General features: G+C 46.2%; 33 non-coding genes across 33 annotated transcripts; all 33 read left to right on the top strand.

Moving 5' to 3' along the window:
• The first annotated feature begins 747 nt into the window (after window positions 1–747).
• Window positions 748–819, top strand: TRNAP-CGG. Its single transcript has one exon. It is a non-coding gene; the product is annotated as a tRNA-Pro (tRNA).
• Window positions 820–2,011: 1,192 nt separating this feature from the next.
• Window positions 2,012–2,083, top strand: TRNAP-UGG. The gene has a single exon. It is a non-coding gene; the product is annotated as a tRNA-Pro (tRNA).
• Window positions 2,084–2,756: 673 nt separating this feature from the next.
• TRNAP-AGG lies at window positions 2,757–2,828 on the top strand. Its single transcript has one exon. It is a non-coding gene; the product is annotated as a tRNA-Pro (tRNA).
• Window positions 2,829–3,069: 241 nt separating this feature from the next.
• On the top strand, window positions 3,070–3,141 carry TRNAP-CGG. Its single transcript has one exon. It is a non-coding gene; the product is annotated as a tRNA-Pro (tRNA).
• Window positions 3,142–4,333: 1,192 nt separating this feature from the next.
• Window positions 4,334–4,405, top strand: TRNAP-UGG. The gene has a single exon. It is a non-coding gene; the product is annotated as a tRNA-Pro (tRNA).
• Window positions 4,406–5,078: 673 nt separating this feature from the next.
• On the top strand, window positions 5,079–5,150 carry TRNAP-AGG. The gene has a single exon. It is a non-coding gene; the product is annotated as a tRNA-Pro (tRNA).
• Window positions 5,151–5,391: 241 nt separating this feature from the next.
• TRNAP-CGG lies at window positions 5,392–5,463 on the top strand. The gene has a single exon. It is a non-coding gene; the product is annotated as a tRNA-Pro (tRNA).
• A 1,192-nt stretch (window positions 5,464–6,655) lies between these two features.
• Window positions 6,656–6,727, top strand: TRNAP-UGG. The gene has a single exon. It is a non-coding gene; the product is annotated as a tRNA-Pro (tRNA).
• Window positions 6,728–7,400: 673 nt separating this feature from the next.
• TRNAP-AGG lies at window positions 7,401–7,472 on the top strand. Its single transcript has one exon. It is a non-coding gene; the product is annotated as a tRNA-Pro (tRNA).
• Window positions 7,473–7,713: 241 nt separating this feature from the next.
• Window positions 7,714–7,785, top strand: TRNAP-CGG. Its single transcript has one exon. It is a non-coding gene; the product is annotated as a tRNA-Pro (tRNA).
• A 1,191-nt stretch (window positions 7,786–8,976) lies between these two features.
• Window positions 8,977–9,048, top strand: TRNAP-UGG. Its single transcript has one exon. It is a non-coding gene; the product is annotated as a tRNA-Pro (tRNA).
• A 673-nt stretch (window positions 9,049–9,721) lies between these two features.
• TRNAP-AGG lies at window positions 9,722–9,793 on the top strand. Its single transcript has one exon. It is a non-coding gene; the product is annotated as a tRNA-Pro (tRNA).
• A 241-nt stretch (window positions 9,794–10,034) lies between these two features.
• On the top strand, window positions 10,035–10,106 carry TRNAP-CGG. The gene has a single exon. It is a non-coding gene; the product is annotated as a tRNA-Pro (tRNA).
• A 1,192-nt stretch (window positions 10,107–11,298) lies between these two features.
• On the top strand, window positions 11,299–11,370 carry TRNAP-UGG. Its single transcript has one exon. It is a non-coding gene; the product is annotated as a tRNA-Pro (tRNA).
• Window positions 11,371–12,043: 673 nt separating this feature from the next.
• Window positions 12,044–12,115, top strand: TRNAP-AGG. The gene has a single exon. It is a non-coding gene; the product is annotated as a tRNA-Pro (tRNA).
• A 241-nt stretch (window positions 12,116–12,356) lies between these two features.
• TRNAP-CGG lies at window positions 12,357–12,428 on the top strand. Its single transcript has one exon. It is a non-coding gene; the product is annotated as a tRNA-Pro (tRNA).
• Window positions 12,429–13,620: 1,192 nt separating this feature from the next.
• Window positions 13,621–13,692, top strand: TRNAP-UGG. Its single transcript has one exon. It is a non-coding gene; the product is annotated as a tRNA-Pro (tRNA).
• A 673-nt stretch (window positions 13,693–14,365) lies between these two features.
• Window positions 14,366–14,437, top strand: TRNAP-AGG. The gene has a single exon. It is a non-coding gene; the product is annotated as a tRNA-Pro (tRNA).
• Window positions 14,438–14,678: 241 nt separating this feature from the next.
• On the top strand, window positions 14,679–14,750 carry TRNAP-CGG. The gene has a single exon. It is a non-coding gene; the product is annotated as a tRNA-Pro (tRNA).
• A 1,192-nt stretch (window positions 14,751–15,942) lies between these two features.
• Window positions 15,943–16,014, top strand: TRNAP-UGG. Its single transcript has one exon. It is a non-coding gene; the product is annotated as a tRNA-Pro (tRNA).
• Window positions 16,015–16,687: 673 nt separating this feature from the next.
• Window positions 16,688–16,759, top strand: TRNAP-AGG. Its single transcript has one exon. It is a non-coding gene; the product is annotated as a tRNA-Pro (tRNA).
• A 241-nt stretch (window positions 16,760–17,000) lies between these two features.
• On the top strand, window positions 17,001–17,072 carry TRNAP-CGG. The gene has a single exon. It is a non-coding gene; the product is annotated as a tRNA-Pro (tRNA).
• Window positions 17,073–18,264: 1,192 nt separating this feature from the next.
• Window positions 18,265–18,337, top strand: TRNAP-UGG. Its single transcript has one exon. It is a non-coding gene; the product is annotated as a tRNA-Pro (tRNA).
• Window positions 18,338–19,009: 672 nt separating this feature from the next.
• Window positions 19,010–19,081, top strand: TRNAP-AGG. Its single transcript has one exon. It is a non-coding gene; the product is annotated as a tRNA-Pro (tRNA).
• A 241-nt stretch (window positions 19,082–19,322) lies between these two features.
• TRNAP-CGG lies at window positions 19,323–19,394 on the top strand. Its single transcript has one exon. It is a non-coding gene; the product is annotated as a tRNA-Pro (tRNA).
• A 1,192-nt stretch (window positions 19,395–20,586) lies between these two features.
• Window positions 20,587–20,658, top strand: TRNAP-UGG. Its single transcript has one exon. It is a non-coding gene; the product is annotated as a tRNA-Pro (tRNA).
• Window positions 20,659–21,331: 673 nt separating this feature from the next.
• Window positions 21,332–21,403, top strand: TRNAP-AGG. The gene has a single exon. It is a non-coding gene; the product is annotated as a tRNA-Pro (tRNA).
• A 241-nt stretch (window positions 21,404–21,644) lies between these two features.
• On the top strand, window positions 21,645–21,716 carry TRNAP-CGG. The gene has a single exon. It is a non-coding gene; the product is annotated as a tRNA-Pro (tRNA).
• Window positions 21,717–22,908: 1,192 nt separating this feature from the next.
• Window positions 22,909–22,980, top strand: TRNAP-UGG. The gene has a single exon. It is a non-coding gene; the product is annotated as a tRNA-Pro (tRNA).
• A 673-nt stretch (window positions 22,981–23,653) lies between these two features.
• On the top strand, window positions 23,654–23,725 carry TRNAP-AGG. Its single transcript has one exon. It is a non-coding gene; the product is annotated as a tRNA-Pro (tRNA).
• Window positions 23,726–23,966: 241 nt separating this feature from the next.
• TRNAP-CGG lies at window positions 23,967–24,038 on the top strand. The gene has a single exon. It is a non-coding gene; the product is annotated as a tRNA-Pro (tRNA).
• Window positions 24,039–25,230: 1,192 nt separating this feature from the next.
• TRNAP-UGG lies at window positions 25,231–25,302 on the top strand. Its single transcript has one exon. It is a non-coding gene; the product is annotated as a tRNA-Pro (tRNA).
• A 981-nt stretch (window positions 25,303–26,283) lies between these two features.
• TRNAP-CGG lies at window positions 26,284–26,356 on the top strand. Its single transcript has one exon. It is a non-coding gene; the product is annotated as a tRNA-Pro (tRNA).
• The last annotated feature ends 110 nt before the right edge of the window (window positions 26,357–26,466 follow it).

Genomic DNA, 26,466 nt, shown 5'->3' with positions numbered 1-26,466 from the left:
AAGAGCGTTGCACCCGACCTTTATCAGAGCAGCGTGCTTCATGTCACGTACAAAGGTGTTTCTCCGGAAGCATTCTACTAAGGGTAGCCTAATTCAACTTGAATGCCTTTAGAAGTGGGAATCCAAGCAAGCCCAACGTTGTTGTTTTCAAAGAACACACTGGTTGGTCAAGGGGTATGATTTAAGCTTAGGATGCGAGGAGTATTAATACCAGGCGAGCCCTCGGTACCAAAACGGTTATCTTCTTCCACTTTTGTATGTGGTGTATAGTCTTCTCCTTGTAAGTCTCTTGATGTCGGCATTAAGAGGATCTAGGTTTAAATCTCGGACAAGCCTAGTATTTTGAAAGCTCCTGTGATGGTGAATCTGTAGTGCTTCCACTATGTACTTGCCTATGTGGGTGCCAAGCAAGCTCTCTGCAGCATGAGGGTGCAGTCCGTGGCTCGTTGGTCTAGGGGTATGATTCTCGCTTAGGGTGCGAGAGGGTTCAAATCCCGGACGATCCCTGAAAAGCCTTGTTTTTGGATTCCCCTGCCATCACTGTCGGTAGAAAAACATGGGTCTTGCTCTTGACTGGATCAGCGTGCCAGAGATTACAGACGAGCCCTTGCTCGTCTTGTAGAGAAACAGAGTTTTCTTCTGTAGCCACCTGTTGTCAATGTGCTCCAAATAAGCCTTCTTCTTCAGGTATTTGCATGTTGACACATGAAAGAAAACCTTATGTCCCTCAAGCAGTTGAGCAGGTAAGGCTCGTTGGTCTAGGGGTATGATTCTCGCTTCGGGTGCGAGAGGTCCCGTGTTCAAATCACGGACGAGCCCTAACCCCCTGTCATTTTGTAATTCCCTCGCCATCGTTATTTGAAGCAATGCAGCGTGTTCATCATAGCAGTGTGCTCCGTGTCACCGACAAAGGTTTTTCTATAGAGACACCTTTTCAAAGGTACCTCTTCCCTGGTTGGATGCTTTAAGGGATGGGTTTCCATCCCAGTTGAGTCCTGGATGCAAAAGCAGTTACCTTCTTGCACTTTTTATAAGTTGCGTGTAACCTACTGCTTGAAAGTGCTCTGATACCAGCGTTCAGGCTCTCATAATGAATCATGTGAATAAATATGGATTGTACAAGCGGCATTTTGCTGACATAATCAGCTTGGCTCATTGGGCTAGGGGGTGTGATTCGTTCTCAGGGTACGAGCGGTCCCGACTGCAAATCCCACTCGAACCCCTTCTTTTGAAATCCCCCCTTGCGGTTCATTTGTGATTCTTCTCCCAGGTATTTGGTTTGGTATGTACCAAGCAAGCGCTGCACATGTCAGCGAATTTTGAGTGGTGAAACTCGGAAAGATAGTAAGAACTCCAAGTGCTGTCTTTGGCCCTTTGCTCTCATCCTGAGCGAGAATAATACCCCGCATACACCTATTGTCAGTTTTTCCATAATAAGCCAACACTCTGTGGAATTTGGAGGTTTACAAAAGAGAGAAAATCTTACCAGCCTAGAGAAAGTGAGGGAAAGTAGGGTCATTGCTCTAGAGGTGCGATTGTTTGCTTTCGGTGTGAGCGGTCCCAGATTCATATCCTGCATGAGCCCTAAAAAGTGCAATTTTGTTTTCCCTTGCAATCATTATCTGTAGAAAAGCATTGTTAATTGTCTTTACCAGAGAAGCTTCCTTCACATTACTGACAGTGGTGTGTTTCTCGAGAAATACCCCTGTAGCGGAGTACCTTAATTCAACTCAGATCCTGTAAGGAGTAGGTTAAAATCCCCAACCAGCCCTAAAAACGAAAGCAGTTTTCTTCTTCCGGTTTCCACAGTTTAGCTCATTGGTCTTGGGGGGGTGATACTGGCTTAGGGTGCCAACGGTCTGGACCTGAAGTGCCGGAAGAAGCTGCTCTTTCAAAACCTCCCCTTAGAGTTAATCCTGTATTGCTTCTCTTAAGTAGTTGCCAAGCAAGCTCTCCATCTCAGTGAAGTTAGAGTGGTGAAAGGCTAAAGAAAGTCCAAACCCATGTCTTTGGCTCGTTGGTCTAGGGGTATGATTCTCGCTTTGGGTGCGAGAGGTCCCGGGTTCAAATCCCGGACGAGCCCTCAACTTTTCTGTCCTGTCTACATTTGCTTACCCACTTTCAAGCCTGCCTCTTGTGGCATTTGTTACTTTACAAAAGCCAGAAAAATGGTATCCTCTTCAAGACGGTAACCGAGAGTAGTCTTGTTGGTGTAGCGCTATGGTTCTTTCTTTAGGTGGGGGATGTTCTGTCTTCAAATTCCACGTGATCCCTTATAGCTGTACTTTCAAATTCCCTTGCCATCGTTATCTGCACAAGAGCGTTGCACCCGACCTTTATCAGAGCAGCGTGCTTCATGTCACGTACAAAGGTGTTTCTCCGGAAGCATTCTACTAAGGGTAGCCTAATTCAACTTGGATGCCTTTAGAAGTGGGAATCCAAGCAAGCCCAACGTTGTTGTTTTCAAAGAACACACTGGTTGGTCAAGGGGTATGATTCAAGCTTAGGATGCGAGGAGTATTAATACCAGGCGAGCCCTCGCTACCAAAACGGTTATCTTCTTCCACTTTTGTATGTGGTGTATAGTCTTCTCCTTGTAAGTCTCTTGATGTCGGCATTAAGAGGATCTAGGTTTAAATCTCGGACAAGCCTAGTATTTTGAAAGCTCCTGTGATGGTGAATCTGTAGTGCTTCCACTATGTACTTGCCTATGTGGGTGCCAAGCAAGCTCTCTGCAGCATGAGGGTGCAGTCCGTGGCTCGTTGGTCTAGGGGTATGATTCTCGCTTAGGGTGCGAGAGGTCCCGGGTTCAAATCCCGGACGAGCCCTGAAAAGCCTTGTTTTTGGATTCCCCTGCCATCACTGTCGGTAGAAAAACATGGGTCTTGTTCTTGACTGGATCAGCGTGCCAGAGATTACAGACGAGCCCTTGCTCGTCTTGTAGAGAAACAGAGTTTTCTTCTGTAGCCACCTGTTGTCAATGTGCTCCAAATAAGCCTTCTTCTTCAGGTATTTGCATGTTGACACATGAAAGAAAACCTTATGTCCCTCAAGCAGTTGAGCAGGTAAGGCTCGTTGGTCTAGGGGTATGATTCTCGCTTCGGGTGCGAGAGGTCCCGTGTTCAAATCACAGACGAGCCCTAACCCCCTGTCATTTTGTAATTCCCTCGCCATCGTTATTTGAAGCAATGCAGCGTGTTCATCATAGCAGTGTGCTCCGTGTCACCGACAAAGGTTTTTCTATAGAGACACCTTTTCAAAGGTACCTCTTCCCTGGTTGGATGCTTTAAGGGATGGGTTTCCATCCCAGTTGAGTCCTGGATGCAAAAGCAGTTACCTTCTTGCACTTTTTATAAGTTGCGTGTAACCTACTGCTTGAAAGTGCTCTGATACCAGCGTTCAGGCTCTCATAATGAATCATGTGAATAAATATGGATTGTACAAGCGGCATTTTGCTGACATAATCAGCTTGGCTCATTGGGCTAGGGGGTGTGATTCGTTCTCAGGGTACGAGCGGTCCCGACTGCAAATCCCACTCGAACCCCTTCTTTTGAAATCCCCCCCTGCGGTTCATTTGTGATTCTTCTCCCAGGTATTTGGTTTGGTATGTACCAAGCAAGCGCTGCACATGTCAGCGAATTTTGAGTGGTGAAACTCGGAAAGATAGTAAGAACTCCAAGTGCTGTCTTTGGCCCTTTGCTCTCATCCTGAGCGAGAATAATACCCCGCATACACCTATTGTCAGTTTTTCCATAATAAGCCAACACTCTGTGGAATTTGGAGGTTTACAAAAGAGAGAAAATCTTACCAGCCTAGAGAAAGTGAGGGAAAGTAGGGTCATTGCTCTAGAGGTGCGATTGTTTGCTTTCGGTGTGAGCGGTCCCAGATTCATATCCTGCATGAGCCCTAAAAAGTGCAATTTTGTTTTCCCTTGCAATCATTATCTGTAGAAAAGCATTGTTAATTGTCTTTACCAGAGAAGCTTCCTTCACATTACTGACAGTGGTGTGTTTCTCGAGAAATACCCCTGTAGTGGAGTACCTTAATAAAACTCAGATCCTGTAAGGAGTAGGTTAAAATCCCCAACCAGCCCTAAAAACGAAAGCAGTTTTCTTCTTCCGGTTTCCACAGTTTAGCTCATTGGTCTTGGGGGGGTGATACTGGCTTAGGGTGCCAACGGTCTGGAACTGAAGTGCCGGAAGAAGCTGCTCTTTCAAAACCTCCCCTTAGAGTTAATCCTGTATTGCTTCTCTTAAGTAGTTGCCAAGCAAGCTCTCCATCTCAGTGAAGTTAGAGTGGTGAAAGGCTAAAGAAAGTCCAAACCCATGTCTTTGGCTCGTTGGTCTAGGGGTATGATTGTCGCTTTGGGTGCGAGAGGTCCCGGGTTCAAATCCCGGACGAGCCCTCAACTTTTCTGTCCTGTCTACATTTGCTTACCCACTTTCAAGCCTGCCTCTTGTGGCATTTGTTACTTTACAAAAGCCAGAAAAATGGTATCCTCTTCAAGACGGTAACCGAGAGTAGTCTTGTTGGTGTAGCGCTATGGTTCTTTCTTTAGGTGGGGGATGTTCTGTCTTCAAATTCCACGTGATCCCTTATAGCTGTACTTTCAAATTCCCTTGCCATCGTTATCTGCACAAGAGCGTTGCACCCGACCTTTATCAGAGCAGCGTGCTTCATGTCACGTACAAAGGTGTTTCTCCGGAAGCATTCTACTAAGGGTAGCCTAATTCAACTTGGATGCCTTTAGAAGTGGGAATCCAAGCAAGCCCAACGTTGTTGTTTTCAAAGAACACACTGGTTGGTCAAGGGGTATGATTCAAGCTTAGGATGCGAGGAGTATTAATACCAGGCGAGCCCTCGCTACCAAAACGGTTATCTTCTTCCACTTTTGTATGTGGTGTATAGTCTTCTCCTTGTAAGTCTCTTGATGTCGGCATTAAGAGGATCTAGGTTTAAATCTCGGACAAGCCTAGTATTTTGAAAGCTCCTGTGATGGTGAATCTGTAGTGCTTCCACTATGTACTTGCCTATGTGGGTGCCAAGCAAGCTCTCTGCAGCATGAGGGTGCAGTCCGTGGCTCGTTGGTCTAGGGGTATGATTCTCGCTTAGGGTGCGAGAGGTCCTGGGTTCAAATCCCGGACGAGCCCTGAAAAGCCTTGTTTTTGGATTCCCCTGCCATCACTGTCGGTAGAAAAACATGGGTCTTGGTCTTGACTGGATCAGCGTGCCAGAGATTACAGACGAGCCCTTGCTCGTCTTGTAGAGAAACAGAGTTTTCTTCTGTAGCCACCTGTTGTCAATGTGCTCCAAATAAGCCTTCTTCTTCAGGTATTTGCATGTTGACACATGAAAGAAAACCTTATGTCCCTCAAGCAGTTGAGCAGGTAAGGCTCGTTGGTCTAGGGGTATGATTCTCGCTTCGGGTGCGAGAGGTCCCGTGTTCAAATCACGGACGAGCCCTAACCCCCTGTCATTTTGTAATTCCCTCGCCATCGTTATTTGAAGCAATGCAGCGTGTTCATCATAGCAGTGTGCTCCGTGTCACCGACAAAGGTTTTTCTATAGAGACACCTTTTCAAAGGTACCTCTTCCCTGGTTGGATGCTTTAAGGGATGGGTTTCCATCCCAGTTGAGTCCTGGATGCAAAAGCAGTTACCTTCTTGCACTTTTTATAAGTTGCGTGTAACCTACTGCTTGAAAGTGCTCTGATACCAGCGTTCAGGCTCTCATAATGAATCATGTGAATAAATATGGATTGTACAAGCGGCATTTTGCTGACATAATCAGCTTGGCTCATTGGGCTAGGGGGTGTGATTCGTTCTCAGGGTACGAGCGGTCCCGACTGCAAATCCCACTCGAACCCCTTCTTTTGAAATCCCCCCTTGCGGTTCATTTGTGATTCTTCTCCCAGGTATTTGGTTTGGTATGTACCAAGCAAGCGCTGCACATGTCAGCGAATTTTGAGTGGTGAAACTCGGAAAGATAGTAAGAACTCCAAGTGCTGTCTTTGGCCCTTTGCTCTCATCCTGAGCGAGAATAATACCCCGCATACACCTATTGTCAGTTTTTCCATAATAAGCCAACACTCTGTGGAATTTGGAGGTTTACAAAAGAGAGAAAATCTTACCAGCCTAGAGAAAGTGAGGGAAAGTAGGGTCATTGCTCTAGAGGTGCGATTGTTTGCTTTCGGTGTGAGCGGTCCCAGATTCATATCCTGCATGAGCCCTAAAAAGTGCAATTTTGTTTTCCCTTGCAATCATTATCTGTAGAAAAGCATTGTTAATTGTCTTTACCAGAGAAGCTTCCTTCACATTACTGACAGTGGTGTGTTTCTCGAGAAATACCCCTGTAGCGGAGTACCTTAATTCAACTCAGATCCTGTAAGGAGTAGGTTAAAATCCCCAACCAGCCCTAAAAACGAAAGCAGTTTTCTTCTTCCGGTTTCCACAGTTTAGCTCATTGGTCTTGGGGGGGTGATACTGGCTTAGGGTGCCAACGGTCTGGACCTGAAGTGCCGGAAGAAGCTGCTCTTTCAAAACCTCCCCTTAGAGTTAATCCTGTATTGCTTCTCTTAAGTAGTTGCCAAGCAAGCTCTCCATCTCAGTGAAGTTAGAGTGGTGAAAGGCTAAAGAAAGTCCAAACCCATGTCTTTGGCTCGTTGGTCTAGGGGTATGATTCTCGCTTTGGGTGCGAGAGGTCCCGGGTTCAAATCCCGGACGAGCCCTCAACTTTTCTGTCCTGTCTACATTTGCTTACCCACTTTCAAGCCTGCCTCTTGTGGCATTTGTTACTTTACAAAAGCCAGAAAAATGGTATCCTCTTCAAGACGGTAACCGAGAGTAGTCTTGTTGGTGTAGCGCTATGGTTCTTTCTTTAGGTGGGGGATGTTCTGTCTTCAAATTCCACGTGATCCCTTATAGCTGTACTTTCAAATTCCCTTGCCATCGTTATCTGCACAAGAGCGTTGCACCCGACCTTTATCAGAGCAGCGTGCTTCATGTCACGTACAAAGGTGTTTCTCCGGAAGCATTCTACTAAGGGTAGCCTAATTCAACTTGGATGCCTTTAGAAGTGGGAATCCAAGCAAGCCCAACGTTGTTGTTTTCAAAGAACACACTGGTTGGTCAAGGGGTATGATTCAAGCTTAGGATGCGAGGAGTATTAATACCAGGCGAGCCCTCGCTACCAAAACGGTTATCTTCTTCCACTTTTGTATGTGGTGTATAGTCTTCTCCTTGTAAGTCTCTTGATGTCGGCATTAAGAGGATCTAGGTTTAAATCTCGGACAAGCCTAGTATTTTGAAAGCTCCTGTGATGGTGAATCTGTAGTGCTTCCACTATGTACTTGCCTATGTGGGTGCCAAGCAAGCTCTCTGCAGCATGAGGGTGCAGTCCGTGGCTCGTTGGTCTAGGGGTATGATTCTCGCTTAGGGTGCGAGAGGTCCCGGGTTCAAATCCCGGACGAGCCCTGAAAAGCCTTGTTTTTGGATTCCCCTGCCATCACTGTCGGTAGAAAAACATGGGTCTTGTTCTTGACTGGATCAGCGTGCCAGAGATTACAGACGAGCCCTTGCTCGTCTTGTAGAGAAACAGAGTTTTCTTCTGTAGCCACCTGTTGTCAATGTGCTCCAAATAAGCCTTCTTCTTCAGGTATTTGCATGTTGACACATGAAAGAAAACCTTATGTCCCTCAAGCAGTTGAGCAGGTAAGGCTCGTTGGTCTAGGGGTATGATTCTCGCTTCGGGTGCGAGAGGTCCCGTGTTCAAATCACGGACGAGCCCTAACCCCCTGTCATTTTGTAATTCCCTCGCCATCGTTATTTGAAGCAATGCAGCGTGTTCATCATAGCAGTGTGCTCCGTGTCACCGACAAAGGTTTTTCTATAGAGACACCTTTTCAAAGGTACCTCTTCCCTGGTTGGATGCTTTAAGGGATGGGTTTCCATCCCAGTTGAGTCCTGGATGCAAAAGCAGTTACCTTCTTGCACTTTTTATAAGTTGCGTGTAACCTACTGCTTGAAAGTGCTCTGATACCAGCGTTCAGGCTCTCATAATGAATCATGTGAATAAATATGGATTGTACAAGCGGCATTTTGCTGACATAATCAGCTTGGCTCATTGGGCTAGGGGGTGTGATTCGTTCTCAGGGTACGAGCGGTCCCGACTGCAAATCCCACTCGAACCCCTTCTTTTTAAATCCCCCCTTGCGGTTCATTTGTGATTCTTCTCCCAGGTATTTGGTTTGGTATGTACCAAGCAAGCGCTGCACATGTCAGCGAATTTTGAGTGGTGAAACTCGGAAAGATAGTAAGAACTCCAAGTGCTGTCTTTGGCCCTTTGCTCTCATCCTGAGCGAGAATAATACCCTGCATACACCTATTGTCAGTTTTCCATAATAAGCCAACACTCTGTGGAATTTGGAGGTTTACAAAAGAGAGAAAATCTTACCAGCCTAGAGAAAGTGAGGGAAAGTAGGGTCATTGCTCTAGAGGTGCGATTGTTTGCTTTCGGTGTGAGCGGTCCCAGATTCATATCCTGCATGAGCCCTAAAAAGTGCAATTTTGTTTTCCCTTGCAATCATTATCTGTAGAAAAGCATTGTTAATTGTCTTTACCAGAGAAGCTTCCTTCACATTACTGACAGTGGTGTGTTTCTCGAGAAATACCCCTGTAGCGGAGTACCTTAATTCAACTCAGATCCTGTAAGGAGTAGGTTAAAATCCCCAACCAGCCCTAAAAACAAAAGCAGTTTTCTTCTTCCGGTTTCCACAGTTTAGCTCATTGGTCTTGGGGGGGTGATACTGGCTTAGGGTGCCAACGGTCTGGACCTGAAGTGCCGGAAGAAGCTGCTCTTTCAAAACCTCCCCTTAGAGTTAATCCTGTATTGCTTCTCTTAAGTAGTTGCCAAGCAAGCTCTCCATCTCAGTGAAGTTAGAGTGGTGAAAGGCTAAAGAAAGTCCAAACCCATGTCTTTGGCTCGTTGGTCTAGGGGTATGATTCTCGCTTTGGGTGCGAGAGGTCCCGGGTTCAAATCCCGGACGAGCCCTCAACTTTTCTGTCCTGTCTACATTTGCTTACCCACTTTCAAGCCTGCCTCTTGTGGCATTTGTTACTTTACAAAAGCCAGAAAAATGGTATCCTCTTCAAGACGGTAACCGAGAGTAGTCTTGTTGGTGTAGCGCTATGGTTCTTTCTTTAGGTGGGGGATGTTCTGTCTTCAAATTCCACGTGATCCCTTATAGCTGTACTTTCAAATTCCCTTGCCATCGTTATCTGCACAAGAGCGTTGCACCCGACCTTTATCAGAGCAGCGTGCTTCATGTCACGTACAAAGGTGTTTCTCCGGAAGCATTCTACTAAGGGTAGCCTAATTCAACTTGGATGCCTTTAGAAGTGGGAATCCAAGCAAGCCCAACGTTGTTGTTTTCAAAGAACACACTGGTTGGTCAAGGGGTATGATTCAAGCTTAGGATGCGAGGAGTATTAATACCAGGCGAGCCCTCGCTACCAAAACGGTTATCTTCTTCCACTTTTGTATGTGGTGTATAGTCTTCTCCTTGTAAGTCTCTTGATGTCGGCATTAAGAGGATCTAGGTTTAAATCTCGGACAAGCCTAGTATTTTGAAAGCTCCTGTGATGGTGAATCTGTAGTGCTTCCACTATGTACTTGCCTATGTGGGTGCCAAGCAAGCTCTCTGCAGCATGAGGGTGCAGTCCGTGGCTCGTTGGTCTAGGGGTATGATTCTCGCTTAGGGTGCGAGAGGTCCCGGGTTCAAATCCCGGACGAGCCCTGAAAAGCCTTGTTTTTGGATTCCCCTGCCATCACTGTCGGTAGAAAAACATGGGTCTTGTTCTTGACTGGATCAGCGTGCCAGAGATTACAGACGAGCCCTTGCTCGTCTTGTAGAGAAACAGAGTTTTCTTCTGTAGCCACCTGTTGTCAATGTGCTCCAAATAAGCCTTCTTCTTCAGGTATTTGCATGTTGACACATGAAAGAAAACCTTATGTCCCTCAAGCAGTTGAGCAGGTAAGGCTCGTTGGTCTAGGGGTATGATTCTCGCTTCGGGTGCGAGAGGTCCCGTGTTCAAATCACAGACGAGCCCTAACCCCCTGTCATTTTGTAATTCCCTCGCCATCGTTATTTGAAGCAATGCAGCGTGTTCATCATAGCAGTGTGCTCCGTGTCACCGACAAAGGTTTTTCTATAGAGACACCTTTTCAAAGGTACCTCTTCCCTGGTTGGATGCTTTAAGGGATGGGTTTCCATCCCAGTTGAGTCCTGGATGCAAAAGCAGTTACCTTCTTGCACTTTTTATAAGTTGCGTGTAACCTACTGCTTGAAAGTGCTCTGATACCAGCGTTCAGGCTCTCATAATGAATCATGTGAATAAATATGGATTGTACAAGCGGCATTTTGCTGACATAATCAGCTTGGCTCATTGGGCTAGGGGGTGTGATTCGTTCTCAGGGTACGAGCGGTCCCGACTGCAAATCCCACTCGAACCCCTTCTTTTGAAATCCCCCCCTGCGGTTCATTTGTGATTCTTCTCCCAGGTATTTGGTTTGGTATGTACCAAGCAAGCGCTGCACATGTCAGCGAATTTTGAGTGGTGAAACTCGGAAAGATAGTAAGAACTCCAAGTGCTGTCTTTGGCCCTTTGCTCTCATCCTGAGCGAGAATAATACCCCGCATACACCTATTGTCAGTTTTTCCATAATAAGCCAACACTCTGTGGAATTTGGAGGTTTACAAAAGAGAGAAAATCTTACCAGCCTAGAGAAAGTGAGGGAAAGTAGGGTCATTGCTCTAGAGGTGCGATTGTTTGCTTTCGGTGTGAGCGGTCCCAGATTCATATCCTGCATGAGCCCTAAAAAGTGCAATTTTGTTTTCCCTTGCAATCATTATCTGTAGAAAAGCATTGTTAATTGTCTTTACCAGAGAAGCTTCCTTCACATTACTGACAGTGGTGTGTTTCTCGAGAAATACCCCTGTAGCGGAGTACCTTAATTCAACTCAGATCCTGTAAGGAGTAGGTTAAAATCCCCAACCAGCCCTAAAAACGAAAGCAGTTTTCTTCTTCCGGTTTCCACAGTTTAGCTCATTGGTCTTGGGGGGGTGATACTGGCTTAGGGTGCCAACGGTCTGGAACTGAAGTGCCGGAAGAAGCTGCTCTTTCAAAACCTCCCCTTAGAGTTAATCCTGTATTGCTTCTCTTAAGTAGTTGCCAAGCAAGCTCTCCATCTCAGTGAAGTTAGAGTGGTGAAAGGCTAAAGAAAGTCCAAGCCCATGTCTTTGGCTCGTTGGTCTAGGGGTATGATTGTCGCTTTGGGTGCGAGAGGTCCCGGGTTCAAATCCCGGACGAGCCCTCAACTTTTCTGTCCTGTCTACATTTGCTTACCCACTTTCAAGCCTGCCTCTTGTGGCATTTGTTACTTTACAAAAGCCAGAAAAATGGTATCCTCTTCAAGACGGTAACCGAGAGTAGTCTTGTTGGTGTAGCGCTATGGTTCTTTCTTTAGGTGGGGTATGTTCTGTCTTCAAATTCCACGTGATCCCTTATAGCTGTACTTTCAAATTCCCTTGCCATCGTTATCTGCACAAGAGCGTTGCACCCGACCTTTATCAGAGCAGCGTGCTTCATGTCACGTACAAAGGTGTTTCTCCGGAAGCATTCTACTAAGGGTAGCCTAATTCAACTTGGATGCCTTTAGAAGTGGGAATCCAAGCAAGCCCAACGTTGTTGTTTTCAAAGAACACACTGGTTGGTCAAGGGGTATGATTCAAGCTTAGGATGCGAGGAGTATTAATACCAGGCGAGCCCTCGCTACCAAAACGGTTATCTTCTTCCACTTTTGTATGTGGTGTATAGTCTTCTCCTTGTAAGTCTCTTGATGTCGGCATTAAGAGGATCTAGGTTTAAATCTCGGACAAGCCTAGTATTTTGAAAGCTCCTGTGATGGTGAATCTGTAGTGCTTCCACTATGTACTTGCCTATGTGGGTGCCAAGCAAGCTCTCTGCAGCATGAGGGTGCAGTCCGTGGCTCGTTGGTCTAGGGGTATGATTCTCGCTTAGGGTGCGAGAGGTCCCGGGTTCAAATCCCGGACGAGCCCTGAAAAGCCTTGTTTTTGGATTCCCCTGCCATCACTGTCGGTAGAAAAACATGGGTCTTGGTCTTGACTGGATCAGCGTGCCAGAGATTACAGACGAGCCCTTGCTCGTCTTGTAGAGAAACAGAGTTTTCTTCTGTAGCCACCTGTTGTCAATGTGCTCCAAATAAGCCTTCTTCTTCAGGTATTTGCATGTTGACACATGAAAGAAAACCTTATGTCCCTCAAGCAGTTGAGCAGGTAAGGCTCGTTGGTCTAGGGGTATGATTCTCGCTTCGGGTGCGAGAGGTCCCGTGTTCAAATCACGGACGAGCCCTAACCCCCTGTCATTTTGTAATTCCCTCGCCATCGTTATTTGAAGCAATGCAGCGTGTTCATCATAGCAGTGTGCTCCGTGTCACCGACAAAGGTTTTTCTATAGAGACACCTTTTCAAAGGTACCTCTTCCCTGGTTGGATGCTTTAAGGGATGGGTTTCCATCCCAGTTGAGTCCTGGATGCAAAAGCAGTTACCTTCTTGCACTTTTTATAAGTTGCGTGTAACCTACTGCTTGAAAGTGCTCTGATACCAGCGTTCAGGCTCTCATAATGAATCATGTGAATAAATATGGATTGTACAAGCGGCATTTTGCTGACATAATCAGCTTGGCTCATTGGGCTAGGGGGTGTGATTCGTTCTCAGGGTACGAGCGGTCCCGACTGCAAATCCCACTCGAACCCCTTCTTTTGAAATCCCCCCTTGCGGTTCATTTGTGATTCTTCTCCCAGGTATTTGGTTTGGTATGTACCAAGCAAGCGCTGCACATGTCAGCGAATTTTGAGTGGTGAAACTCGGAAAGATAGTAAGAACTCCAAGTGCTGTCTTTGGCCCTTTGCTCTCATCCTGAGCGAGAATAATACCCCGCATACACCTATTGTCAGTTTTTCCATAATAAGCCAACACTCTGTGGAATTTGGAGGTTTACAAAAGAGAGAAAATCTTACCAGCCTAGAGAAAGTGAGGGAAAGTAGGGTCATTGCTCTAGAGGTGCGATTGTTTGCTTTCGGTGTGAGCGGTCCCAGATTCATATCCTGCATGAGCCCTAAAAAGTGCAATTTTGTTTTCCCTTGCAATCATTATCTGTAGAAAAGCATTGTTAATTGTCTTTACCAGAGAAGCTTCCTTCACATTACTGACAGTGGTGTGTTTCTCGAGAAATACCCCTGTAGCGGAGTACCTTAATTCAACTCAGATCCTGTAAGGAGTAGGTTAAAATCCCCAACCAGCCCTAAAAACGAAAGCAGTTTTCTTCTTCCGGTTTCCACAGTTTAGCTCATTGGTCTTGGGGGGGTGATACTGGCTTAGGGTGCCAACGGTCTGGACCTGAAGTGCCGGAAGAAGCTGCTCTTTCAAAACCTCCCCTTAGAGTTAATCCTGTATTGCTTCTCTTAAGTAGTTGCCAAGCAAGCTCTCCATCTCAGTGAAGTTAGAGTGGTGAAAGGCTAAAGAAAGTCCAAACCCATGTCTTTGGCTCGTTGGTCTAGGGGTATGATTCTCGCTTTGGGTGCGAGAGGTCCCGGGTTCAAATCCCGGACGAGCCCTCAACTTTTCTGTCCTGTCTACATTTGCTTACCCACTTTCAAGCCTGCCTCTTGTGGCATTTGTTACTTTACAAAAGCCAGAAAAATGGTATCCTCTTCAAGACGGTAACCGAGAGTAGTCTTGTTGGTGTAGCGCTATGGTTCTTTCTTTAGGTGGGGGATGTTCTGTCTTCAAATTCCACGTGATCCCTTATAGCTGTACTTTCAAATTCCCTTGCCATCGTTATCTGCACAAGAGCGTTGCACCCGACCTTTATCAGAGCAGCGTGCTTCATGTCACGTACAAAGGTGTTTCTCCGGAAGCATTCTACTAAGGGTAGCCTAATTCAACTTGGATGCCTTTAGAAGTGGGAATCCAAGCAAGCCCAACGTTGTTGTTTTCAAAGAACACACTGGTTGGTCAAGGGGTATGATTCAAGCTTAGGATGCGAGGAGTATTAATACCAGGCGAGCCCTCGGTACCAAAACGGTTATCTTCTTCCACTTTTGTATGTGGTGTATAGTCTTCTCCTTGTAAGTCTCTTGATGTCGGCATTAAGAGGATCTAGGTTTAAATCTCGGACAAGCCTAGTATTTTGAAAGCTCCTGTGATGGTGAATCTGTAGTGCTTCCACTATGTACTTGCCTATGTGGGTGCCAAGCAAGCTCTCTGCATCATGAGGGTGCAGTCCGTGGCTCGTTGGTCTAGGGGTATGATTCTCGCTTAGGGTGCGAGAGGTCCCGGGTTCAAATCCCGGACGAGCCCTGAAAAGCCTTGTTTTTGGATTCCCCTGCCATCACTGTCGGTAGAAAAACATGGGTCTTGGTCTTGACTGGATCAGCGTGCCAGAGATTACAGACGAGCCCTTGCTCGTCTTGTAGAGAAACAGAGTTTTCTTCTGTAGCCACCTGTTGTCAATGTGCTCCAAATAAGCCTTCTTCTTCAGGTATTTGCATGTTGACACATGAAAGAAAACCTTATGTCCCTCAAGCAGTTGAGCAGGTAAGGCTCGTTGGTCTAGGGGTATGATTCTCGCTTCGGGTGCGAGAGGTCCCGTGTTCAAATCACGGACGAGCCCTAACCCCCTGTCATTTTGTAATTCCCTCGCCATCGTTATTTGAAGCAATGCAGCGTGTTCATCATAGCAGTGTGCTCCGTGTCACCGACAAAGGTTTTTCTATAGAGACACCTTTTCAAAGGTACCTCTTCCCTGGTTGGATGCTTTAAGGGATGGGTTTCCATCCCAGTTGAGTCCTGGATGCAAAAGCAGTTACCTTCTTGCACTTTTTATAAGTTGCGTGTAACCTACTGCTTGAAAGTGCTCTGATACCAGCGTTCAGGCTCTCATAATGAATCATGTGAATAAATATGGATTGTACAAGCGGCATTTTGCTGACATAATCAGCTTGGCTCATTGGGCTAGGGGGTGTGATTCGTTCTCAGGGTACGAGCGGTCCCGACTGCAAATCCCACTCGAACCCCTTCTTTTGAAATCCCCCCTTGCGGTTCATTTGTGATTCTTCTCCCAGGTATTTGGTTTGGTATGTACCAAGCAAGCGCTGCACATGTCAGCGAATTTTGAGTGGTGAAACTCGGAAAGATAGTAAGAACTCCAAGTGCTGTCTTTGGCCCTTTGCTCTCATCCTGAGCGAGAATAATACCCCGCATACACCTATTGTCAGTTTTTCCATAATAAGCCAACACTCTGTGGAATTTGGAGGTTTACAAAAGAGAGAAAATCTTACCAGCCTAGAGAAAGTGAGGGAAAGTAGGGTCATTGCTCTAGAGGTGCGATTGTTTGCTTTCGGTGTGAGCGGTCCCAGATTCATATCCTGCATGAGCCCTAAAAAGTGCAATTTTGTTTTCCCTTGCAATCATTATCTGTAGAAAAGCATTGTTAATTGTCTTTACCAGAGAAGCTTCCTTCACATTACTGACAGTGGTGTGTTTCTCGAGAAATACCCCTGTAGCGGAGTACCTTAATTCAACTCAGATCCTGTAAGGAGTAGGTTAAAATCCCCAACCAGCCCTAAAAACGAAAGCAGTTTTCTTCTTCCGGTTTCCACAGTTTAGCTCATTGGTCTTGGGGGGGTGATACTGGCTTAGGGTGCCAACGGTCTGGACCTGAAGTGCCGGAAGAAGCTGCTCTTTCAAAACCTCCCCTTAGAGTTAATCCTGTATTGCTTCTCTTAAGTAGTTGCCAAGCAAGCTCTCCATCTCAGTGAAGTTAGAGTGGTGAAAGGCTAAAGAAAGTCCAAAAGCATGTCTTTGGCTCGTTGGTCTAGGGGTATGATTCTTGCTTTGGGTGGGAGAGGTCCCGGGTTCAAATCCCGGACGAGCCCTCAACTTTTCTGTCCTGTCTACATTTGCTTACCCACTTTCAAGCCTGCCTCTTGTGGCATTTGTTACTTTACAAAAGCCAGAAAAATGGTATCCTCTTCAAGACGGTAACCGAGAGTAGTCTTGTTGGTGTAGCGCTATGGTTCTTTCTTTAGGTGGGGGATGTTCTGTCTTCAAATTCCACGTGATCCCTTATAGCTGTACTTTCAAATTCCCTTGCCATCGTTATCTGCACAAGAGCGTTGCACCCAACCTTTATCAGAGCAGCGTGCTTCATGTCACGTACAAAGGTGTTTCTCCGGAAGCATTCTACTAAGGGTAGCCTAATTCAACTTGGATGCCTTTAGAAGTGGGAATCCAAGCAAGCCCAACGTTGTTGTTTTCAAAGAACACACTGGTTGGTCAAGGGGTATGATTCAAGCTTAGGATGCGAGGAGTATTAATACCAGACGAGCCCTCGGTACCAAAACGGTTATCTTCTTCCACTTTTGTATGTGGTGTATAGTCTTCTCCTTGTAAGTCTCTTGATGTCGGCATTAAGAGGATCTAGGTTTAAATCTCGGACAAGCCTAGTATTTTGAAAGCTCCTGTGATGGTGAATCTGTAGTGCTTCCACTATGTACTTGCCTATGTGGGTGCCAAGCAAGCTCTCTGCATCATGAGGGTGCAGTCCGTGGCTCGTTGGTCTAGGGGTATGATTCTCGCTTAGGGTGCGAGAGGTCCCGGGTTCAAATCCCGGACGAGCCCTGAAAAGCCTTGTTTTTGGATTCCCCTGCCATCACTGTCGGTAGAAAAACATGGGTCTTGGTCTTGACTGGATCAGCGTGCCAGAGATTACAGACGAGCCCTTGCTCGTCTTGTAGAGAAACAGAGTTTTCTTCTGTAGCCACCTGTTGTCAATGTGCTCCAAATAAGCCTTCTTCTTCAGGTATTTGCATGTTGACACATGAAAGAAAACCTTATGTCCCTCAAGCAGTTGAGCAGGTAAGGCTCGTTGGTCTAGGGGTATGATTCTCGCTTCGGGTGCGAGAGGTCCCGTGTTCAAATCACGGACGAGCCCTAACCCCCTGTCATTTTGTAATTCCCTCGCCATCGTTATTTGAAGCAATGCAGCGTGTTCATCATAGCAGTGTGCTCCGTGTCACCGACAAAGGTTTTTCTATAGAGACACCTTTTCAAAGGTACCTCTTCCCTGGTTGGATGCTTTAAGGGATGGGTTTCCATCCCAGTTGAGTCCTGGATGCAAAAGCAGTTACCTTCTTGCACTTTTTATAAGTTGCGTGTAACCTACTGCTTGAAAGTGCTCTGATACCAGCGTTCAGGCTCTCATAATGAATCATGTGAATAAATATGGATTGTACAAGCGGCATTTTGCTGACATAATCAGCTTGGCTCATTGGGCTAGGGGGTGTGATTCGTTCTCAGGGTACGAGCGGTCCCGACTGCAAATCCCACTCGAACCCCTTCTTTTGAAATCCCCCCTTGCGGTTCATTTGTGATTCTTCTCCCAGGTATTTGGTTTGGTATGTACCAAGCAAGCGCTGCACATGTCAGCGAATTTTGAGTGGTGAAACTCGGAAAGATAGTAAGAACTCCAAGTGCTGTCTTTGGCCCTTTGCTCTCATCCTGAGCGAGAATAATACCCCGCATACACCTATTGTCAGTTTTTCCATAATAAGCCAACACTCTGTGGAATTTGGAGGTTTACAAAAGAGAGAAAATCTTACCAGCCTAGAGAAAGTGAGGGAAAGTAGGGTCATTGCTCTAGAGGTGCGATTGTTTGCTTTCGGTGTGAGCGGTCCCAGATTCATATCCTGCATGAGCCCTAAAAAGTGCAATTTTGTTTTCCCTTGCAATCATTATCTGTAGAAAAGCATTGTTAATTGTCTTTACCAGAGAAGCTTCCTTCACATTACTGACAGTGGTGTGTTTCTCGAGAAATACCCCTGTAGCGGAGTACCTTAATTCAACTCAGATCCTGTAAGGAGTAGGTTAAAATCCCCAACCAGCCCTAAAAACGAAAGCAGTTTTCTTCTTCCGGTTTCCACAGTTTAGCTCATTGGTCTTGGGGGGGTGATACTGGCTTAGGGTGCCAACGGTCTGGACCTGAAGTGCCGGAAGAAGCTGCTCTTTCAAAACCTCCCCTTAGAGTTAATCCTGTATTGCTTCTCTTAAGTAGTTGCCAAGCAAGCTCTCCATCTCAGTGAAGTTAGAGTGGTGAAAGGCTAAAGAAAGTCCAAACCCATGTCTTTGGCTCGTTGGTCTAGGGGTATGATTCTTGCTTTGGGTGCGAGAGGTCCCGGGTTCAAATCCCGGACGAGACCTCAACTTTTCTGTCCTGTCTACATTTGCTTACCCACTTTCAAGCCTGCCTCTTGTGGCATTTGTTACTTTACAAAAGCCAGAAAAATGGTATCCTCTTCAAGACGGTAACCGAGAGTAGTCTTGTTGGTGTAGCGCTATGGTTCTTTCTTTAGGTGGGGGATGTTCTGTCTTCAAATTCCACGTGATCCCTTATAGCTGTACTTTCAAATTCCCTTGCCATCGTTATCTGCACAAGAGCGTTGCACCCAACCTTTATCAGAGCAGCGTGCTTCATGTCACGTACAAAGGTGTTTCTCCGGAAGCATTCTACTAAGGGTAGCCTAATTCAACTTGGATGCCTTTAGAAGTGGGAATCCAAGCAAGCCCAACGTTGTTGTTTTCAAAGAACACACTGGTTGGTCAAGGGGTATGATTCAAGCTTAGGATGCGAGGAGTATTAATACCAGGCGAGCCCTCGCTACCAAAACGGTTATCTTCTTCCACTTTTGTATGTGGTGTATAGTCTTCTCCTTGTAAGTCTCTTGATGTCGGCATTAAGAGGATCTAGGTTTAAATCTCGGACAAGCCTAGTATTTTGAAAGCTCCTGTGATGGTGAATCTGTAGTGCTTCCACTATGTACTTGCCTATGTGGGTGCCAAGCAAGCTCTCTGCATCATGAGGGTGCAGTCCGTGGCTCGTTGGTCTAGGGGTATGATTCTCGCTTAGGGTGCGAGAGGTCCCGGGTTCAAATCCCGGACGAGCCCTGAAAAGCCTTGTTTTTGGATTCCCCTGCCATCACTGTCGGTAGAAAAACATGGGTCTTGGTCTTGACTGGATCAGCGTGCCAGAGATTACAGACGAGCCCTTGCTCGTCTTGTAGAGAAACAGAGTTTTCTTCTGTAGCCACCTGTTGTCAATGTGCTCCAAATAAGCCTTCTTCTTCAGGTATTTGCATGTTGACACATGAAAGAAAACCTTATGTCCCTCAAGCAGTTGAGCAGGTAAGGCTCGTTGGTCTAGGGGTATGATTCTCGCTTCGGGTGCGAGAGGTCCCGTGTTCAAATCACGGACGAGCCCTAACCCCCTGTCATTTTGTAATTCCCTCGCCATCGTTATTTGAAGCAATGCAGCGTGTTCATCATAGCAGTGTGCTCCGTGTCACCGACAAAGGTTTTTCTATAGAGACACCTTTTCAAAGGTACCTCTTCCCTGGTTGGATGCTTTAAGGGATGGGTTTCCATCCCAGTTGAGTCCTGGATGCAAAAGCAGTTACCTTCTTGCACTTTTTATAAGTTGCGTGTAACCTACTGCTTGAAAGTGCTCTGATACCAGCGTTCAGGCTCTCATAATGAATCATGTGAATAAATATGGATTGTACAAGCGGCATTTTGCTGACATAATCAGCTTGGCTCATTGGGCTAGGGGGTGTGATTCGTTCTCAGGGTACGAGCGGTCCCGACTGCAAATCCCACTCGAACCCCTTCTTTTGAAATCCCCCCTTGCGGTTCATTTGTGATTCTTCTCCCAGGTATTTGGTTTGGTATGTACCAAGCAAGCGCTGCACATGTCAGCGAATTTTGAGTGGTGAAACTCGGAAAGATAGTAAGAACTCCAAGTGCTGTCTTTGGCCCTTTGCTCTCATCCTGAGCGAGAATAATACCCCGCATACACCTATTGTCAGTTTTTCCATAATAAGCCAACACTCTGTGGAATTTGGAGGTTTACAAAAGAGAGAAAATCTTACCAGCCTAGAGAAAGTGAGGGAAAGTAGGGTCATTGCTCTAGAGGTGCGATTGTTTGCTTTCGGTGTGAGCGGTCCCAGATTCATATCCTGCATGAGCCCTAAAAAGTGCAATTTTGTTTTCCCTTGCAATCATTATCTGTAGAAAAGCATTGTTAATTGTCTTTACCAGAGAAGCTTCCTTCACATTACTGACAGTGGTGTGTTTCTCGAGAAATACCCCTGTAGCGGAGTACCTTAATTCAACTCAGATCCTGTAAGGAGTAGGTTAAAATCCCCAACCAGCCCTAAAAACAAAAGCAGTTTTCTTCTTCCGGTTTCCACAGTTTAGCTCATTGGTCTTGGGGGGGTGATACTGGCTTAGGGTGCCAACGGTCTGGACCTGAAGTGCCGGAAGAAGCTGCTCTTTCAAAACCTCCCCTTAGAGTTAATCCTGTATTGCTTCTCTTAAGTAGTTGCCAAGCAAGCTCTCCATCTCAGTGAAGTTAGAGTGGTGAAAGGCTAAAGAAAGTCCAAGCCCATGTCTTTGGCTCGTTGGTCTAGGGGTATGATTCTCGCTTTGGGTGCGAGAGGTCCCGGGTTCAAATCCCGGACGAGCCCTCAACTTTTCTGTCCTGTCTACATTTGCTTACCCACTTTCAAGCCTGCCTCTTGTGGCATTTGTTACTTTACAAAAGCCAGAAAAATGGTATCCTCTTCAAGACGGTAACCGAGAGTAGTCTTGTTGGTGTAGCGCTATGGTTCTTTCTTTAGGTGGGGGATGTTCTGTCTTCAAATTCCACGTGATCCCTTATAGCTGTACTTTCAAATTCCCTTGCCATCGTTATCTGCACAAGAGCGTTGCACCCGACCTTTATCAGAGCAGCGTGCTTCATGTCACGTACAAAGGTGTTTCTCCGGAAGCATTCTACTAAGGGTAGCCTAATTCAACTTGGATGCCTTTAGAAGTGGGAATCCAAGCAAGCCCAACGTTGTTGTTTTCAAAGAACACACTGGTTGGTCAAGGGGTATGATTCAAGCTTAGGATGCGAGGAGTATTAATACCAGGCGAGCCCTCGGTACCAAAACGGTTATCTTCTTCCACTTTTGTATGTGGTGTATAGTCTTCTCCTTGTAAGTCTCTTGATGTCGGCATTAAGAGGATCTAGGTTTAAATCTCGGACAAGCCTAGTATTTTGAAAGCTCCTGTGATGGTGAATCTGTAGTGCTTCCACTATGTACTTGCCTATGTGGGTGCCAAGCAAGCTCTCTGCATCATGAGGGTGCAGTCCGTGGCTCGTTGGTCTAGGGGTATGATTCTCGCTTAGGGTGCGAGAGGTCCCGGGTTCAAATCCCGGACGAGCCCTGAAAAGCCTTGTTTTTGGATTCCCCTGCCATCACTGTCGGTAGAAAAACATGGGTCTTGGTCTTGACTGGATCAGCGTGCCAGAGATTACAGACGAGCCCTTGCTCGTCTTGTAGAGAAACAGAGTTTTCTTCTGTAGCCACCTGTTGTCAATGTGCTCCAAATAAGCCTTCTTCTTCAGGTATTTGCATGTTGACACATGAAAGAAAACCTTATGTCCCTCAAGCAGTTGAGCAGGTAAGGCTCGTTGGTCTAGGGGTATGATTCTCGCTTCGGGTGCGAGAGGTCCCGTGTTCAAATCACGGACGAGCCCTAACCCCCTGTCATTTTGTAATTCCCTCGCCATCGTTATTTGAAGCAATGCAGCGTGTTCATCATAGCAGTGTGCTCCGTGTCACCGACAAAGGTTTTTCTATAGAGACACCTTTTCAAAGGTACCTCTTCCCTGGTTGGATGCTTTAAGGGATGGGTTTCCATCCCAGTTGAGTCCTGGATGCAAAAGCAGTTACCTTCTTGCACTTTTTATAAGTTGCGTGTAACCTACTGCTTGAAAGTGCTCTGATACCAGCGTTCAGGCTCTCATAATGAATCATGTGAATAAATATGGATTGTACAAGCGGCATTTTGCTGACATAATCAGCTTGGCTCATTGGGCTAGGGGGTGTGATTCGTTCTCAGGGTACGAGCGGTCCCGACTGCAAATCCCACTCGAACCCCTTCTTTTGAAATCCCCCCCTGCGGTTCATTTGTGATTCTTCTCCCAGGTATTTGGTTTGGTATGTACCAAGCAAGCGCTGCACATGTCAGCGAATTTTGAGTGGTGAAACTCGGAAAGATAGTAAGAACTCCAAGTGCTGTCTTTGGCCCTTTGCTCTCATCCTGAGCGAGAATAATACCCCGCATACACCTATTGTCAGTTTTTCCATAATAAGCCAACACTCTGTGGAATTTGGAGGTTTACAAAAGAGAGAAAATCTTACCAGCCTAGAGAAAGTGAGGGAAAGTAGGGTCATTGCTCTAGAGGTGCGATTGTTTGCTTTCGGTGTGAGCGGTCCCAGATTCATATCCTGCATGAGCCCTAAAAAGTGCAATTTTGTTTTCCCTTGCAATCATTATCTGTAGAAAAGCATTGTTAATTGTCTTTACCAGAGAAGCTTCCTTCACATTACTGACAGTGGTGTGTTTCTCGAGAAATACCCCTGTAGCGGAGTACCTTAATTCAACTCAGATCCTGTAAGGAGTAGGTTAAAATCCCCAACCAGCCCTAAAAACGAAAGCAGTTTTCTTCTTCCGGTTTCCACAGTTTAGCTCATTGGTCTTGGGGGGGTGATACTGGCTTAGGGTGCCAACGGTCTGGAACTGAAGTGCCGGAAGAAGCTGCTCTTTCAAAACCTCCCCTTAGAGTTAATCCTGTATTGCTTCTCTTAAGTAGTTGCCAAGCAAGCTCTCCATCTCAGTGAAGTTAGAGTGGTGAAAGGCTAAAGAAAGTCCAAACCCATGTCTTTGGCTCGTTGGTCTAGGGGTATGATTCTCGCTTTGGGTGCGAGAGGTCCCGGGTTCAAATCCTGGACGAGCCCTCAACTTTTCTGTCCTGTCTACATTTGCTTACCCACTTTCAAGCCTGCCTCTTGTGGCATTTGTTACTTTACAAAAGCCAGAAAAATGGTATCCTCTTCAAGACGGTAACCGAGAGTAGTCTTGTTGGTGTAGCGCTATGGTTCTTTCTTTAGGTGGGGGATGTTCTGTCTTCAAATTCCACGTGATCCCTTATAGCTGTACTTTCAAATTCCCTTGCCATCGTTATCTGCACAAGAGCGTTGCACCCGACCTTTATCAGAGCAGCGTGCTTCATGTCACGTACAAAGGTGTTTCTCCGGAAGCATTCTACTAAGGGTAGCCTAATTCAACTTGGATGCCTTTAGAAGTGGGAATCCAAGCAAGCCCAACGTTGTTGTTTTCAAAGAACACACTGGTTGGTCAAGGGGTATGATTCAAGCTTAGGATGCGAGGAGTATTAATACCAGGCGAGCCCTCGGTACCAAAACGGTTATCTTCTTCCACTTTTGTATGTGGTGTATAGTCTTCTCCTTGTAAGTCTCTTGATGTCGGCATTAAGAGGATCTAGGTTTAAATCTCGGACAAGCCTAGTATTTTGAAAGCTCCTGTGATGGTGAATCTGTAGTGCTTCCACTATGTACTTGCCTATGTGGGTGCCAAGCAAGCTCTCTGCAGCATGAGGGTGCAGTCCGTGGCTCGTTGGTCTAGGGGTATGATTCTCGCTTAGGGTGCGAGAGGTCCCGGGTTCAAATCCCGGACGAGCCCTGAAAAGCCTTGTTTTTGGATTCCCCTGCCATCACTGTCGGTAGAAAAACATGGGTCTTGTTCTTGACTGGATCAGCGTGCCAGAGATTACAGACGAGCCCTTGCTCGTCTTGTAGAGAAACAGAGTTTTCTTCTGTAGCCACCTGTTGTCAATGTGCTCCAAATAAGCCTTCTTCTTCAGGTATTTGCATGTTGACACATGAAAGAAAACCTTATGTCCCTCAAGCAGTTGAGCAGGTAAGGCTCGTTGGTCTAGGGGTATGATTCTCGCTTCGGGTGCGAGAGGTCCCGTGTTCAAATCACAGACGAGCCCTAACCCCCTGTCATTTTGTAATTCCCTCGCCATCGTTATTTGAAGCAATGCAGCGTGTTCATCATAGCAGTGTGCTCCGTGTCACCGACAAAGGTTTTTCTATAGAGACACCTTTTCAAAGGTACCTCTTCCCTGGTTGGATGCTTTAAGGGATGGGTTTCCATCCCAGTTGAGTCCTGGATGCAAAAGCAGTTACCTTCTTGCACTTTTTATAAGTTGCGTGTAACCTACTGCTTGAAAGTGCTCTGATACCAGCGTTCAGGCTCTCATAATGAATCATGTGAATAAATATGGATTGTACAAGCGGCATTTTGCTGACATAATCAGCTTGGCTCATTGGGCTAGGGGGTGTGATTCGTTCTCAGGGTACGAGCGGTCCCGACTGCAAATCCCACTCGAACCCCTTCTTTTGAAATCCCCCCTTGCGGTTCATTTGTGATTCTTCTCCCAGGTATTTGGTTTGGTATGTACCAAGCAAGCGCTGCACATGTCAGCGAATTTTGAGTGGTGAAACTCGGAAAGATAGTAAGAACTCCAAGTGCTGTCTTTGGCCCTTTGCTCTCATCCTGAGCGAGAATAATACCCCGCATACACCTATTGTCAGTTTTTCCATAATAAGCCAACACTCTGTGGAATTTGGAGGTTTACAAAAGAGAGAAAATCTTACCAGCCTAGAGAAAGTGAGGGAAAGTAGGGTCATTGCTCTAGAGGTGCGATTGTTTGCTTTCGGTGTGAGCGGTCCCAGATTCATATCCTGCATGAGCCCTAAAAAGTGCAATTTTGTTTTCCCTTGCAATCATTATCTGTAGAAAAGCATTGTTAATTGTCTTTACCAGAGAAGCTTCCTTCACATTACTGACAGTGGTGTGTTTCTCGAGAAATACCCCTGTAGCGGAGTACCTTAATTCAACTCAGATCCTGTAAGGAGTAGGTTAAAATCCCCAACCAGCCCTAAAAACGAAAGCAGCTTTCTTCTTCCGGTTTCCACAGTTTAGCTCATTGGTCTTGGGGGGGTGATACTGGCTTAGGGTGCCAACGGTCTGGACCTGAAGTGCCGGAAGAAGCTGCTCTTTCAAAACCTCCCCTTAGAGTTAATCCTGTATTGCTTCTCTTAAGTAGTTGCCAAGCAAGCTCTCCATCTCAGTGAAGTTAGAGTGGTGAAAGGCTAAAGAAAGTCCAAACCCATGTCTTTGGCTCGTTGGTCTAGGGGTATGATTCTCGCTTTGGGTGCGAGAGGTCCCGGGTTCAAATCCCGGACGAGCCCTCAACTTTTCTGTCCTGTCTACATTTGCTTACCCACTTTCAAGCCTGCTTCTTGTGGCATTTGTTACTTTACAAAAGCCAGAAAAATGGTATCCTCTTCAAGACGGTAACCGAGAGTAGTCTTGTTGGTGTAGCGCTATGGTTCTTTCTTTAGGTGGGGGATGTTCTGTCTTCAAATTCCACGTGATCCCTTATAGCTGTACTTTCAAATTCCCTTGCCATCGTTATCTGCACAAGAGCGTTGCACCCGACCTTTATCAGAGCAGCGTGCTTCATGTCACGTACAAAGGTGTTTCTCCGGAAGCATTCTACTAAGGGTAGCCTAATTCAACTTGGATGCCTTTAGAAGTGGGAATCCAAGCAAGCCCAACGTTGTTGTTTTCAAAGAACACACTGGTTGGTCAAGGGGTATGATTCAAGCTTAGGATGCGAGGAGTATTAATACCAGGCGAGCCCTCGGTACCAAAACGGTTATCTTCTTCCACTTTTGTATGTGGTGTATAGTCTTCTCCTTGTAAGTCTCTTGATGTCGGCATTAAGAGGATCTAGGTTTAAATCTCGGACAAGCCTAGTATTTTGAAAGCTCCTGTGATGGTGAATCTGTAGTGCTTCCACTATGTACTTGCCTATGTGGGTGCCAAGCAAGCTCTCTGCAGCATGAGGGTGCAGTCCGTGGCTCGTTGGTCTAGAGGTATGATTCTCGCTTAGGGTGCGAGAGTTCCCGGGTTCAAATCCCAGATGAGTCCTGAAAAGCCTTGTTTTTGGATTCCCCTGCCATCACTGTCGGTAGAAAAACATGGGTCTTGGTCTTGACTGGATCAGCGTGCCAGAGATTACAGACGAGCCCTTGCTCGTCTTGTAGAGAAACAGAGTTTTCTTCTGTAGCCACCTGTTGTCAATGTGCTCCAAATAAGCCTTCTTCTTCAGGTATTTGCATGTTGACACATGAAAGAAAACCTTATGTCCCTCAAGCAGTTTGTTAGGCTCGTTGGTCTAGGGGTATGATTCTCGCTTCGGGTGCGAGAGGTCCTGTGTTCAAAATCACGGACGAGCCCTAACCCCCTGTCATTTTGTAATTCCCTCGCCATCGTTATTTGATGCAATGCAGCGTGTTCATCATAGCAGTGTGCTCCGTGTCACCGACAAAGGTTTTTCTATAGAGACA

The sequence above is a fragment of the Bufo bufo genome, chromosome 6, assembly GCF_905171765.1.
Source record: "Bufo bufo chromosome 6, aBufBuf1.1, whole genome shotgun sequence".
Classification (NCBI taxonomy): Eukaryota; Metazoa; Chordata; class Amphibia; order Anura; family Bufonidae; genus Bufo; species Bufo bufo.
The sequence above is the reverse complement of the archived record's forward strand: the minus strand, read 5'-3'. Positions and strand labels throughout refer to the sequence as shown.